The sequence below is a fragment of the Gopherus flavomarginatus genome, chromosome 4 (genome assembly GCF_025201925.1).
Source record: "Gopherus flavomarginatus isolate rGopFla2 chromosome 4, rGopFla2.mat.asm, whole genome shotgun sequence".
NCBI lineage: Eukaryota > Metazoa > Chordata > Testudines > Testudinidae > Gopherus > Gopherus flavomarginatus.
Window position 1 is genome coordinate 204529510 of NC_066620.1, and position 14561 is coordinate 204544070.

Genomic DNA, 14561 nt, shown 5'->3' on the forward strand with positions numbered 1-14561 from the left:
TCAGCCACGGCCAGGATTCAAAGGGCTCTGGGCTGCCTGCAGCAGCGGGGAGCCCTGAGCCCTGTAAATCTCAGCCACGGCCAGGATTCAAAGGGCTCTGGGCTGCCCGCGGTGGCAGGGAGCCCTGAGCCCTTTAAATCTCAGCCGCGGCTGGGAATCTCTGCGGGCAGCCCAGAGCCCTTTGAATCGCAGCCACGGCTGAGATTTAAAGGGCTCAGGACTCCCCGCCGCTGCGGGCAGCCCAGAGCCCTTTGAATCCCGTCCGCAGCTGGGATTTAAAGGGCTCTGGGCTCCGCGTAGCTGCGGGCAGCCCAGAGCCCTTTGATTCCTGGCCACAGCTGAGATTTAAAGGCCTCTGGACTGCCTGTAGAGTGCCGTGTGTGCGGGATTTAGAATCTCCCTGTGGGCCGCACAGTGAGCCTCCATGGGCCGCATGCGGCCCGCAGGCCGTATGTTGTGCAGGCCTGCCTTACACTCTTAGTCCACAGCATAACAAAGGCACTTGCATCTGGTTCAGTAGTGTGTTAGGTTTATGCTGGGAGATGGGCAGGGATAAGAAAAGCTTATGGTGCAAATCTCAGAGTTCTATACTCACCTCTTATTTCATTAATTCCCAGGAAATCTTTCGTTTTGGAAATATGGGGACCCTCATGAAAGACCACCCTCAAGCTTATCTTCTGCCAGCTTAGGTTAAAACTCTTCCAAGGCACAGTCTTCTGTCTTGGACAGATATTGCTGCCACCACCAAGTGATTTTCACAAATATTCAGGGGAGGGTCACTTGGAATCCCTATCCCTCCAAAATATCCCCCCAAGCCTCTTCACCCTCTTTCCTGGGGAGGCTTGAGAATAAAATACCAACCAGTTGCCTTAGCAATGGGAGCACAGACCAACCCCTTGTCTTAAGGATTTTAGAATCAAAGGATTCTTTAGAAAAAAAAAAAAGGTAAATTTTATTTAAAAAGGTAGAAACATATCTGAAAACTCAGGCTTTAGGGATTAAACACCAAAAATAATTTTCTTGGGGTTCATCTTAAAGGTTACAAGCAAAACAAAAGCATCTGGGGTTAGCACAAGGGAATCCACAAACCAAAACAACCAAAAAGGTTCCTAATGGCATCTGTCTTAACTTTTCCTGTACTAACATATCTGGGGTTCCAAATGAGGAGTTTCTAGGTATGATGCTGATGAGTTCCCATACTTGGCTTAAAGATTACAACTTGCTGCCTTCCCCTCTCTCCAGCTGAGAGACAAAAAAAAATCACCACATCTAGCAGTTTTTCCAATTTGAAAGGGTACCATTTCCCTATTGGTTCCCCTGGTCAGGTATCAACTCAGGTTAAGCTTCTCTTAATAGCTGCTAAGGAGAATTCTATAGCTACTGACTGGCTGTGTGTACATAAAAGGGAGCTGTTCCCCCCCCCCAATTTATCACAATGACAAAGTGCTTCTACTAAATTAGCACCTGGAAGACAGAGTTCACTTGATACTGAACACTGTTATGGAACCACTTGTCCACCTGTCTACAGGCTACTGGTCTCTTTAATAAGGAAAATAGGGATAATTAACTCGCATCTATGAGCCATGAGGGATTAAAAGTCTGCATATAGTTGCTCTATGCGTGGGACCCGGAAATCCAGTGTAGGGGAGACACTTTCTTCTCTGGGTGGATCAAATTAAGAAGATTTTTTTAAAAACTGATCTGTTTCAGAAGGTTTTGTCAGCAGCAGAAATGAGCACTGTGACTGGATGTCTGCGTTACACTGGCTCTGATGGGGTTAAAACTCACCCTGGAGGGCTGCAATGCCTCTGGAGGGTGAGGCACCCCGGTGGGCCAGCCTATACTCCACACTGGTCCCGAGGCCCGCCAGGCATATCAGTTGGTGGCTCCTTCGTGGGGCTGTGAGCATGGGCACGTTCTTGGCATGGTTCACCCCTATGCCTGACACCTGCCCCTTCGCGGCATGAAGGAGACCCTGGCACACGTATACCTGGAGTGCGCCAGGTTGCAGCCCTTATTCCGGCTCCTCCAGAACCTCCTGCTGAGGTTTTGGCTGCACTTCTCCCCACACTTGTTCATCTTGGCATATCCTATTGTGGCCCCACTAAGTCGTGAGACCTCCTTGTCAACCTCCTGGCACTAGCCAAAGTAGCCATTTACACCAGTAGGAAGAGAATGGTGGATGAGGGGGTGCTCTGTGACTGTGGGACCTACTTCCGCTCTTCCCTGGTCTCATGCATCCAGGCAGAGTTCCTCTGGGCAGCGTCCGCTGGCTCCTTTGATGCCTTAGAGGAGCAGTGGGTGCTGTCTAGTGTTCTCTGCTCAGTATCTCTGTCCGGTTCCCTTCATTTAGCCCTGTGATCTCACTCCCATCCCTGTTATATCTTTAGTTATCCCCCATACTTAATTGAGATCCCGGACCTTGTGGATCCTCTCCTTAGGCTGGGGGAGGTCCTTTAGTAGTAGTCCTTTCTTCCTGCCCACCTCCAGGATCCCAACAGACTGGAGGGCTGCAAGGAAACAGTCAAGAGGGCACTGGCTACAGCCAGTTAGGGTGGTGGCTGGACCAGTCAATCAGGGCCCAGACAGCCCATATAAAAAGAAGCTGCAGGCCAGAATCAGTCACTCTACTGCAGGAAGTCTAAGGGACAGGACCAGCTTTCTAGAAGGCTCCAGAGACTAGTATTATGACTAGGGCTGCTGGGATTTGCAGGTCTGAGGCCTTGGGAAGAAGGTGAAGGAGCCAGAGACAGGAGACAAACTGCCCAGTCTGGTTGGGGTGTGTGTGGGGGGTGAAACCGGCGCCAGTTCCCTTTATGGCATCATAGAAACCAGGCTGGGGCTGGGTCTAGCCTGAGGCAGAGCTGGGCAGGGTCGGGGAAACCTGCTGCCTCCGGCACCTGCCCCCAAACCCTCTGCCCGGGTTCTGACTCCCAGTGGGATGATGCCTGGGGACAAGGGGAGCTCCCCCCACCCCAACCCCCCACCAGCCGGGATTCCTTGGGCCCAAGGAGGAGCCAGCCGCTGCTCTGCCGGCGATTAGCCGCGCCTGGCACCAGGTAGGAGCCAGCTGCTGCTTGGAGCCCTTTCCCTCACTTGTGCCCCCTGGAGCCAGCTCAGGCCTGGGTGGGGGGGGCTGTCCACATACCCAGGCTGAGGGTACTGGGAGGTGGGGGAGCTGAGTTGGAGAGTGACCCTCTCCCAGCCTGTCCTCATGTGGGAGGGTGGGGGGGTAGTGAGTGATGGGTGCTGCCCCTGAGGGGAGGGGGGATTCAAACCTGTGCCCCCCCCCAGCAGCTGTAACCCTTTGGGTGCCAGGCCCACCCAGGCTGCGGGGCACGTTCCTGTAGGGCGGGGAGTGGGGACAGCACTGGGGTCCGGGTCATGCCCCCAGGTGACCCCCAAATGCTGTTGGGGGCTGAGGAGCTGCCCCTCCATGACTGCCAGAGGGCGGCAGGGGTCCCCGGCCACGCTGAGATCTCCCCGCCGCCCTGGCTCAACCCCCCGTGGTAAGTCCCCCATAGTGCTGAAGAGCCGGGCCTGGCCAGGGGAAAGCACCTGGTCCGGGCACGCAGGGGGTGGGGCCCGACTGGAGGGGCGGAGCCCCGTGAGCACGTATTCAGATCTGTGTGCGAGCAGAGCATTGTGGGAGCAGAGGCAGGCTGCACAGCAGGGCCCGAATTTGGCAGAGGGAGCTCAGTGTGGAGAAGGGAGGGGACCCGGGGGCCCAACGCCATCCCTACCCATAGGCAGAACAGGCAGCTGCCTAGGGCACCACTAAGTCTGGGGGCACCACTCTGCTGGGAGCCTGGATAGATGGGAAGCAGTGGAGCATGTAAGAGCAGGGCAGCTGGGTCCTAGAGAGAACCAAATGCAGCACAGTCTGAGGGAGGGGATTGGCTGCTGGGGTCTCTGAGAAGGGATGGGGGAAAGAACTTACCTGTAGGGTGACCAGATGTCCTGATTTTATAGGGACAGTCCCGATTTTTGGGTCTTTTTCTTATATAGGCTCCTATTCCCCCCCACCCCTGTGCCCATTGGTGTGTGATCAGACCTGAGGGTTTGCTGCTGCTGTTGCCACTCTGCACCCTAAGAGGTGGATTTTGGGGTCCTGCAGTTTTCTATCTATCTCCTCCTCTACTGCAGCTGTTGGACCAGCAGGCTGGAGGATGATCCAAGCATGAAAGCAGTGCTGTGCTACCATTTAGATTGTCATTTAACAAATTTGTTTGCCAAAAAAGCTTCCTAACAATCCTGAATTCATTTCAATATATATATTTTTTAAAAAATCAATATCTTGGCCAAAAACCAATTAAGTTGTTGACAATTATTAGTGACAAGTTTGGTATGGGGAAGGGAGTGGGCCCGCTTACATCAGAGAAACAAAAACTGTTGACTAACTTTCCTATAGCCCTGTTATTGCTAAATAGAGCCCTCCAACAACTGTAATATGCTCATCTCCTAACTAGTGTATAGAGCAGGGGTCGGCAACCTACAGCACACATGCCTAAGGTGACCAGACGTCCCGATTTTATCGGGACTCTCCCAATATTTGCTTGTTTGTCCCGCGTCCCAAACAATGTTACATCGGGACGCGGGACAAACATTCAAAGACTCCTGAGCGCGGAAGGGCTCGTGCCCTCCCCCGTCCCGACTCCGCCCCCTCACTGCCCCATTGGATCCCTCCCCAAATCCCCCCCTCTTGCCAAGCATGTCATGCGCAGGAGACGCAGGGGAGCGCGGAGCTGGGGTGAGTGTGAGTCCAGCCTGGCCCGGAGCAGGCAGGACTCGGGGGCGGTACCTGGAGGTAGAGTAGCTGGGCGGCCTGCGGGGCCAGGTGGCGGCTGTTCTCCCCACCTGGGCATCGGGACTCGGGAGCAGCTGCTGCTGCAGCTCCTACTGCCGCGGGGGGAGGAAGTGGCCAAGCACATGGCGCTTGGCGGCTTTGGCGCCTGGGACCGAACTCCCCGCACCCGGGCCTGCTGCAGGGACACAGCAGCGTGCACGCTGCGCCCAGCCCCTGGCCAGTCGCGGCTGGACTGGCTGCCCAGCTGGTGCAATCCCACGGCGGAGGATTCGGCAGCCCAGCCCCGTTCGTTCCCCTGCGGGACCCGAGCGGGATGAGGGGGCTGGGGCCTGCTGCCCCCACGCCGGGGTCGCCCGCGGGATTGCACCAGCTGGGCAGTCAGCCCAGACGCGACTGGCCAGGGCCTGGGCACGTGCAGCAGGCCCGGAGTCGGGGGGTTCGTGGGCGCCAGAACCGCAACCGCCGAGCTTGACCAGCAGCCGCGTCCTCCCCCAGCGGCACTGGGAGCTGCAGCAGCGGCTGCTCCCGAGTCCTGCTGCCCAGATGAGGAGAACAGCCGCCGCCTGGCCGCCCCCTACTCTCCCTCCAGGTACCGCGCCCGAGTCCTGCCTGCTCGGGGCCAGGCCAGACTCACACTCACCCCGGCCTGCACGCTCCTGAGTCTCCCGGGCGTCCCTCCAGCGCTTGCGGAGGGAGGAGGAATCGGCCGTGGGGGATTTTTTTTTTTTTTTTTTTTTTTGCTCTGCCGCCATTTTTTTCCCCTCTGCCCCTGCCCCGCCTCACCCCCACATCCCAATATTTGACCTGGGTGATCTGGTCACCCTACACGTGCCAAAGGTAGCACACGATCTGATTTTTGATGGCACGCAGCGGCGGGCTGAGCCGCTCAGCCCACCGCTGCTCTGGGGTTCCGGCTGCTGCCCCATCGCCACCCAGGGTCTCGGCCACTGGCCCCACGCAGCACTCGCTGCTGGCCTGGGGACCCCCCAAGGAAACGCAGGCTGGCAGCGGGCTGAGCAAGCTGGTGGCTGAGACCCCGGCTGAGCCACTCAACTCGCTGTCGGCCTGGGGTTCCATTCACTCAGCTGGCAGGTGGGCTGAGCGGGACTAATTTCAACGAAATAGGAAAACAAGAGCAACTAATGACAGAGTGCAAGAAGCTAGAGCAGTGGTACCCAACCTTTTTCTTCTGGCGGGTGCCAGACGAAGGGCCATGGCAGTGGACGAGCATTCGGCAGCATTTCAGCAGCGACGCCTCTGGATGATGCTGCTTATCGGTGGCAAGCGGTGTCATCTAGAGGCGTCGCCACTGAAATGGTGCCGAATTTCGGTGGCATTTCTGCGGATGCTCGTCTGCCGGCCAGTACGCAAGTGCACTGAGAGGCCCTTGTGGGCGCCATGGCACCCACAGGCACCGCGTTGTGGACCCCTGACCTAGAGAGCCTCCTGAGGCACGGTGATCATTTTGATTTAAATGGACTTGAACTGTATGAAGAATTGAGTACACTGTCATCAATGTTGCCACTTACAAAATCAATGATGAACATTGTACAGTTTACTCATACCAGCAAACGTTGACATACATCCTAATGTGTATATTGCCAGTCATATTCTACTGACAATTCCTGTAACAGTGGCATCAGGAGAACAGAGTTTCTCAAAACTAAAGCTCATTAAAAACTATCTCCGCTCTACAATGAGTCAGGAACACTTGATTGGTCTTGCTATTCTTGCAATCATACAAGACATCACTTTGTCTTTGTCATACAATGACATTATTACTGATTTTGCAGCCCAAAAAGCCAGAAAGATTGCTTTTAATTAAAAACAAATCCTTGTTTCAATACTTCTTTATATAAATTTCCAATAAAATGTTGACAAATTTAAAAAATCATATTATTTGCATCATTCTGTCAAATCAGATTTTTTTCTATAGTGCTACTTTAGTGCTAGTCCATCAGCATTACAGTGTGCTTAAGTTAAACTGGTTTTAATAACATGCATGTGGTAAGTTTTCCAATAGTGTAAGCTTATGTTTGTGTTGCTAAGAGCAAGACAGGCACAGGGGCACCAGTTTAATAATCCCGCCTAGGGCACCATAAACCTAAGGACAGCCCTGCGGGGGCTGTGGCGGGGCAGCTCTTGGCAGTGGGGGCCGCACCGTGGTTTAAAAATGTGGGGCAAGCGAGGGTGGGTGTTGGCTGGGCGGTAGGAGCTCATACATACCTGGTAGGGAGATACCATGTTCACGAAGGTGGTTTTCCCCAGATGAGGCTCATCCATTGCACTGTGGGTGTGCTGATCCCTGTGATTTCCCCAAATGTGGGAAACTCAACTTCATAATTTGTGGTAGTGGGGAATTGCCTTCACGCTCTCCCCTGGCGATTGGTCAATAACAGATATGTCAGTGTTGGAGGGGGGCGTTTGTAGTACTTTACCTACTGTGCTTTAGGCTTCGCTGCTCCTTTCGCTGTAGCTTTGTGGCTTTTTGGCTTCTTTTGTGTCGCCACCTTCTTTTCACACTTACTTGGGGGCTTGCTCCTGTGCTCTCTTTTCCTCTCACTACAGCCGCGTTTCTCTCTCGCTGTGTTCTTCCCTGCCTACATCCCTTTAAGCCTCATCTCTTCCTCTTGGGCTCTTCTTTCCCCAAAGTCTTTTCAAAACCTGCCTTTCACCTGCTCTCTGGCAAATATTTTCTTTCTAAGGACCAACCATCTTGCTGGGACAGACGCTAGGCTAGGCCGGCACCACCCTGGGGTGGCGGAGGTTTTTCCATTGCTTTAGGCTCTCTACCTTCCCAAATGCCATTTGCTGCACTGGGTCCACTAACTGCTGGAGGGGGGATAAGGGGCCCCTTCCCCCCAACACACCCAACTGAGGGGCTGCCCCAACCTGCTCAAGTGCTCAGCTCTACCAAGTAGGCGCACTCAGTGATGGCACATGCAGCCACCGCAAGGCTCCTGCCTCCCTTCCCAGGCCTGGTGGGACATTCATTCTCTCCTGCCTTGGGGACGGGGTGGGTGTGCGGTGAACACCTCGCCCCAGCTCTCGAGGCCAAGCGCCCCAAACTCATTGCATGGCCAGGCCCAGGCCCAGGCCCAGGCTGAGACAGACAGTGCCCTTAGCCAGCAGGAAATGACCCTGCGTGTGCCCCCTACCACCAAAGGGTGGTGGGAAAGGAGCCCTGGCATCTCCTCCACCCTCCAGTCCTCCCAGCTCTGCACGGGGGCCTCCTATTTAGCTTTAATATGAGTTTTAAGGTCAAGTCCTTCAGAGACAACAGTAATAACATTTGCACACAAGGTGGCAGCACTGGGCTCTGGTTTGCCTGTGTGTTTGGCATAACTGGATTAGCATTTACTGGATTTGCTGGTTTATTATTTACATTTGGACACTCTAGTTTGATGTGTCCAGGTGTACCACACAAATGATGTACACTTGTCTTCCCTTACAGTATGAGTTTTTCTATTCTGGGCTTCCATGAGCTTTTTTTTTCTTTTTATCATCCGAGTTGGGGTTAGATTTATTTTTAAACCCTTCCTTCCTTTTAAACTGGAGTGAATAGTGATTATTCTTTCCCAGGGGTTTATTTCTTTCATCACTTTGATTCTGCAAAAATTCATCTGCAATTTCAGCAGCGTGAAAAACAGAACTGGGCTTTTTATCTGGAGCTCCAGGCCTGTTAAATGCTGGCCCCAGCCCACTCGCCAAAGCTGCGGGTGGGATTTAAGGGGCTCCGGGCTCCCTGTCGCGGTGGGGAGCTCGGAGGAGCCCTTTAAATACCAAACCCATCCCAGCTGCCGGAGCTGCAGGCCGGGGCCAGGATTTAAAGGGTGCCTCAGAGTTCCCACTGCCCGGCCCGGCCGCCACTAATTTTGCCAGCATATGCTGTGTCTCCACTACAGGGCTTTGCTGGTATAGTTACACCGGTATAGCTGTATCAGCAAAGCCGTCGTGGTGAAGACTAACCCTTACTCGTGTATCTTCAACTCTCCCTCTGCAGACTTTCCCTGGTACGCTGCCGTGCACTGACCTTTGCCTGTGGTTTGGTCCATGATTTTTTATGACCTCATCCTAGCCACAGTTACACCAATGGGCAACCCCATTGACTCCAATGACATTAGCAAGGTTGCACGGGTGTAACTGGGACTAGAGTCTTTTATTGTCTGTTACATTCTACAATCTCAGAGGCGCCTCCGTGCCTAGCCCAGAACTTGGCCATTTGCAATATCACACATTGCTGTGCAATGAAGAGGCAATGTCCACCGGAGAGGGAGCTGAAACAGCATCGACTGCTGCAGAACACACGGTCAAATGTCCCCTGCACCGAAATCCCCTGAATGTTGCTATCTCCACAGATTCTGACCCTGCATCTTCAGCTGTTATTATCCTGTACATTGGTGATTTCCAACTCGGTGGCAGGGTCATAGGAGAAGTGAGGAGCCTGCTCCGAAGGGAGGTGTGGTGCTGACATTCAGTAACAAAAAGAACCTCTGCACTCCAGGGCTGCCCCTGAGAGAGGCACCAACTTTCTATTTTCTCTGGGGTCCTTGAACCATGCTCCGTCCCAGGCCCTGTCCCCACTCCATGCCTTTCCCCACACTCCACCCCCACTCTGACTCTTACTGCTGCTGCCCCACCTCTTCCTGCCCCATACTGCACTCTCCCCCAAGCACGCCCCGCCCTTGCTCCACCCCCTCCCCCAAGAGCCTCCTGCACACTGCTGAACTGCTGATCACCAGTGGATGGGAGTAGCTGGGAGGGAGAGGAAGGAGCTGATCGGCAGGGCCGCCGATGGGTGGGGCTCCTGGTATCTCTCCATCCCCCACACAATCTCCTTCTGTGCACCCACCCATGCCCTTCTTTGTCAGGGACCGCCTGCAATTCCCCACAACCTTCCCCATGCTAGAGGTTCTGTATATCTCAGTTCCCCCTCCTCCCATACCACAGTACCCCATTCTCTCCTCCTGCCACAGTGGCTCGGTGTGCATCCCATCTCCTAATTCCCTACATTCCCCTCCATGGCCAGGGCTCTGTGTGCCCCTCTTCACCCAACCAGCTTCTCCTAATCTCTCTACAAGAGAGGTTGTGTGCCCCCCATGCCCCACTCCCCCCTTTCCAGAGTACTCCACTCTCTCCCCAGGGCAAAGGGTCTGTGTGCACCCCCATTCTCATCTATGCCTTCCATTCTTTCTTTCTCCATACTATGAATACTGTGTACCCCATTCCCAAATCCCCCTATTCCCACCTTCCCTTCATGCCAGGGGCTTTGCCCCCCTTCCCCAATTCCAGGGTCCCGCATTCTTCACCCTCATGGCAAGGGCTCTGTGTGTGCCCTGATTCCCCCGTTTACCACCCATATTCCCCATACCCCCTCCCTCCCTACCAGGGTTTCCTAATCTGCCTCCTTCCAGGGGTTCTGTGTTCCCCATGTCCCCTGTGATGATTTGTGGGGTTCACAGCAATGTGTGTCATCTTATTACCCTCCCCCCACCCAGGGCCGTCCTTAGGATTTATGGTGCCCTAGAGGGGATTATTAAACTGGTGCCCCTGTGCCTGTCTTGCTCTTAGCAACACAAACATAAGCTTACACTATTGGAAAACTTGCCACATGCATGTTATTAAAATCAATTTAACTTACTTAAGCACACTGTAATGCTGATGGACTAGCACTAAAGTGGAACTATAGAAAAATTCTGATTTGACAGAATTATGCAAATAATATGATTTTTTTAATTTGCTGGTCCAACAGCTGCAGTAGAGGAGGAGATTGGTGGAAAACTGCAGGACCCCCAAATCCACCTTTTGGGGTGCAGAGTGGCAACAGCAGCAGCAAACCCTCAGGTCTGATCACACACCAGTGGGCACAGGGGTGGGGGGGAATAGGAGCCTATATAAGAAAAAGACCCAAAAATCGGGACTGTCCCTATAAAATCAGGACATCTGGTCACCCTACAGGTGAGTTCTTTCCCTCACCCCTTCCCAAAGACCCCAGCAGCCAATCCCCTCCCTCAGACTGTGCTGCATTTGGTTCTCTCTAGGACCCAGCTGCCCTGCTCTTACATGCTCCACTGCTTCCCATCTATCCAGGCTCCCAGCAGAATGGTGCCCCCAGAACTAGTGGTGCCCTAGGCAGCTGCCTGTTCTGCCTATGGCTAGGGACGGTCCTGCCCCCACCTCCCATGAGAAAGAGACTTGTCTGTACTTAACTGGGTGCCAGCTCCCTGAGCCCTGCTTTCTGTTAGCTACCTAAGCACTCTCCGCTGGGCTATGCAGCCCTCACTTTGCCTTGCACGTTGCCAGTAGGTGCACCCCAGTCCTCTGCCGTGTTTCTCTGTGGTGTCCAGCTCCTTAGCCACTGAATACCAGGTCTGCTGTCCCCAACTGGCCAGCGTAGACACCAGTGTTGCCGGCACAAAGTGCCAGAGGCCAAGCAACAGCGGGGGGGTGGGTCCATCGCCCGGTGTGCCGCGCCAATAAACACACCAGGAGAAGCAAACCAAGTTTATTTGAGATCTCAAAGCGGTGCAAAGATACTGACTCCTCAAATCAAGCACACCTAACACAAGCGGTTTCCTGCTTTTATATCCCAGTTGCTTTCTGAGAACTTTTTCATGCTGACTAGCTGATCTCTCACTTCCCCCTCCCTTCCCATCCAGCTGCAGTATCTTTTCTCATTCAATCTTTTGTCTTCCCCCTTCCTCCCCCCTCTCTGCTGCTGAGACATGTATACTGTGTCTTAAAACGGCCTTGAACGGGCTTTAGCCTAGCTTCAATGTATTACAGCAGAGAACTGGCTGTTACAACCGAAAACTAACTGCCAACACTACGTTTTTGCAGCTATTAGTACATTAGGTTACACTAGGTTACACAAAGTGTTTAACATGGAGGAACGTTGGTTCATTGAGGCCTGAGCAGGAGGGCTTCATCGGCACTCGTGATCTTCCACCCTCCCAAGTTACCTAGAGTTATGCCTAGTGACACCAACAACTCCCTCCTTTGAGGATACTCAACAAACTTTTGGCTGAGTTTTCTCATACTTTGAGGACAAAAAGCGATTAAGCTCTAGGGAGCTGGGGTCATTAATGAGGGAGTATAGTGGGATTTCCTGGGGAACGGGAGGTACAAATTCAATGTAGGAGTGCTTTACAGCAAGCAAGCAAAAGGAGAGTAACGATACACAACACCACACCAGTGATCAGGAGGCGAACAATGCCTCCCCCTAGTCCCCCCAGGTTGGGTAGCCAGTCCCAGAGGGAATCAGAAATAGTGGATTCTCCTTTTTAGACCTTCCACTGTTCAAAAGCCTGTTTGGCTGACAGGATGTGCTTGTTAATATCCTGTGAGTTTTCTGGGACATAAGTACAGCATTCATCCCCTATAAGGGCGCACACCCCGCCCTGTGAAGCCACACTTCCACCCAGGAAGTGTCCACATATGTCTCCATGATCACAGATCAGATGGTATTCCTGATGCGTCTGTAAGGGCAGTGGGCCAAGTCTGGTACTCAAGATCACTCCAAATGGCCATCAGCTGGTCATTCAGGAAATCCCGAATTCCTAAACATACTAGATCCCACTGCAATGCCTTCCCAGCCTCAGTTATATTCAATACCATCTTTCCTTGGTGTAGTACTATATTACATCTGTTATTAAACTATTTTCAGGTACTTTCAAAAGGTATTAACATTAAAAGCATAGGAGGGGGTTACATTACTAGTCACTGGAATGGTTTTCAATACGGGTAAAATTTCTAGTGGCAGAATAAACTCTTCGGGTACTTGTTATTTAAAATCCAGTTAGAGAGAGCAATATATACTGAGGGATTTATCCAGAACACAGGGCACAGCCCTGTAGAATAAACCCCAAAATCCAATCAATACCACATTCCCAAGCATGGGTCCCACAAATGTCCTCCCACCAGTGTATTATTCTTTGTTTCTTCACCAGGGTCAAATCTTAATGTCCTTTCTAGTCAGGAATTCCTGGACTTAATGATCTTCCACCCTCCCAAGTTACTAGGGTTATGCCTAGTGACACCAACACCAGCTTGTTTGATTCAACTCATGGTCAGCACTTAACACCACTGCAAGCATAGACGAACTGTGCCTGCTGGCAGTGGGGGAGGGCACAACCCAGGAACAGCTCATATCATGCCTCCTCCCCACCCCCCAGGCAGCCCTCCCTCTTATGGAAAGCAGACCCCATCCTTCCTATGAGAAAGCAGTGGCTGCTCAGTGCAGCTCCCAACTTCCTTTGTCTCTCCACAGAGCTAAAGCAGCCCCTTTGAGCAGCTCCCAGCTGTTTCTCCTGCCTCTACCTCTCCTTCCATGGCACAGCTCCCTGTCTCAGTTACTCTGAAGGGAGGGGGCCTGGCTGCACCATGTGACCGAGCAATCTGGGGGGGGCATGGCACCTGCACCCACACACACTGGTACTTATGTGGCCATTACTGCAGTATCTGAGTACCTTGCAATCGTTTTAGTGTATTTATCTTCACAACCCCTCTGTGAGGTAGGGCAGTGCTATTATCCCCATATTATAGATGTGGAATTGAACCACAGAAAAGCTACATGACATGCCCAAGATTACACAGGAAGTTTGTTGTGGAGCGGTCTCCCAGGCCTCCGGCTATCACCCTAGCCACTGAACCATTCTCCCTCTCCATTTGTATTATTTATTTGTAAACCTGGTTTAAATTGATGTAGAATGCCTATTCAGAAAGTTGCACTAGTTTAGCTAAATCGGTGCAACATCACACCATTAGTGAAATGAGTGTAAGGTTGTGCATTAAGCAGATCCACATAGCTGTATTCCAGCACACACATTTTTGGGTGATCCGCTTTTGGTGCAAACGATTTATTTCAATGGAGCTGTGCCCACATACGCCAACAGAGAGTCTGACCCCAGATATTATCCTTCAACATCCTGCATGGCTCCACCCTAGTTTTCATCTTGTTTGTTGTTGCATCTCCTATCTTTGATCTGTCAAGAATGCCATGTTGCTCTCCCATTTGGTTTTTTCTCCACTTCTCACCTTGTTGCCTTCTTCCATGCTTCCCACTTTGTATGGGGCCTTTGACCAAACCTCAAGTGCACATATACTGGAATAAACATTTGTGCAGTATCTAGATTAGCATTTACAAGTGAGTTGGTTAATTTGAGTTAATTAGCAACCAAAGCATTTGAGGTAAAATAGGACCACGGATTCTCAACTACACAAGCCCATATGCCTCATTTAGGGATATCACAATTAAATCACTGTTAGTTTCCATTTTGTCACACATAGGTTCCTTATCAAAGAGTCACAGTTACATGGTTTGGTTTAGCCTCTAGTTTATTTGAACCACCATTAGTTCTCATTTGAATTTGTCTAGATCTGGCTTCCAACCAGGGGTACTTATTATGCCTTTCTTGTGTCGATTAACATTTCTCCAGCCCTTGAATAAATTTTGTGGCTTCTTCCTGCGCCCTCTCCAATTTTGAAACATCCTTTAAAAAATGTTCTCTGTTCTCTTCTCCCAGCTGCTTCCAGCTTTCCAACTCAGCGACTGTGGCCACCTCGCAGGGGTGAATGCAAAGTGGCCACAAAAGGGTGAATAGGATGAAAAGGAAGGGGCAGAGCGGGGTGGGAGAGCACTGCTCACCCCCACAAGGATGAAACAGGCTGATGCCTCCACCAATATTAAATCCATACCCACATGCTTTTAAAGCTGAAGTTTCTGACTGTATGCAAATTATTTTCCAATACGCAA

General features: G+C 52.1%; 1 non-coding gene across 1 annotated transcript; it reads left to right on the forward strand.

Moving 5' to 3' along the window:
* The first annotated feature begins 7025 nt into the window (after positions 1–7025).
* LOC127050388 (U1 spliceosomal RNA) lies at positions 7026–7188 on the forward strand. The gene has a single exon (XR_007774205.1). It is a non-coding gene; the product is annotated as a U1 spliceosomal RNA (small nuclear RNA).
* The last annotated feature ends 7373 nt before the right edge of the window (positions 7189–14561 follow it).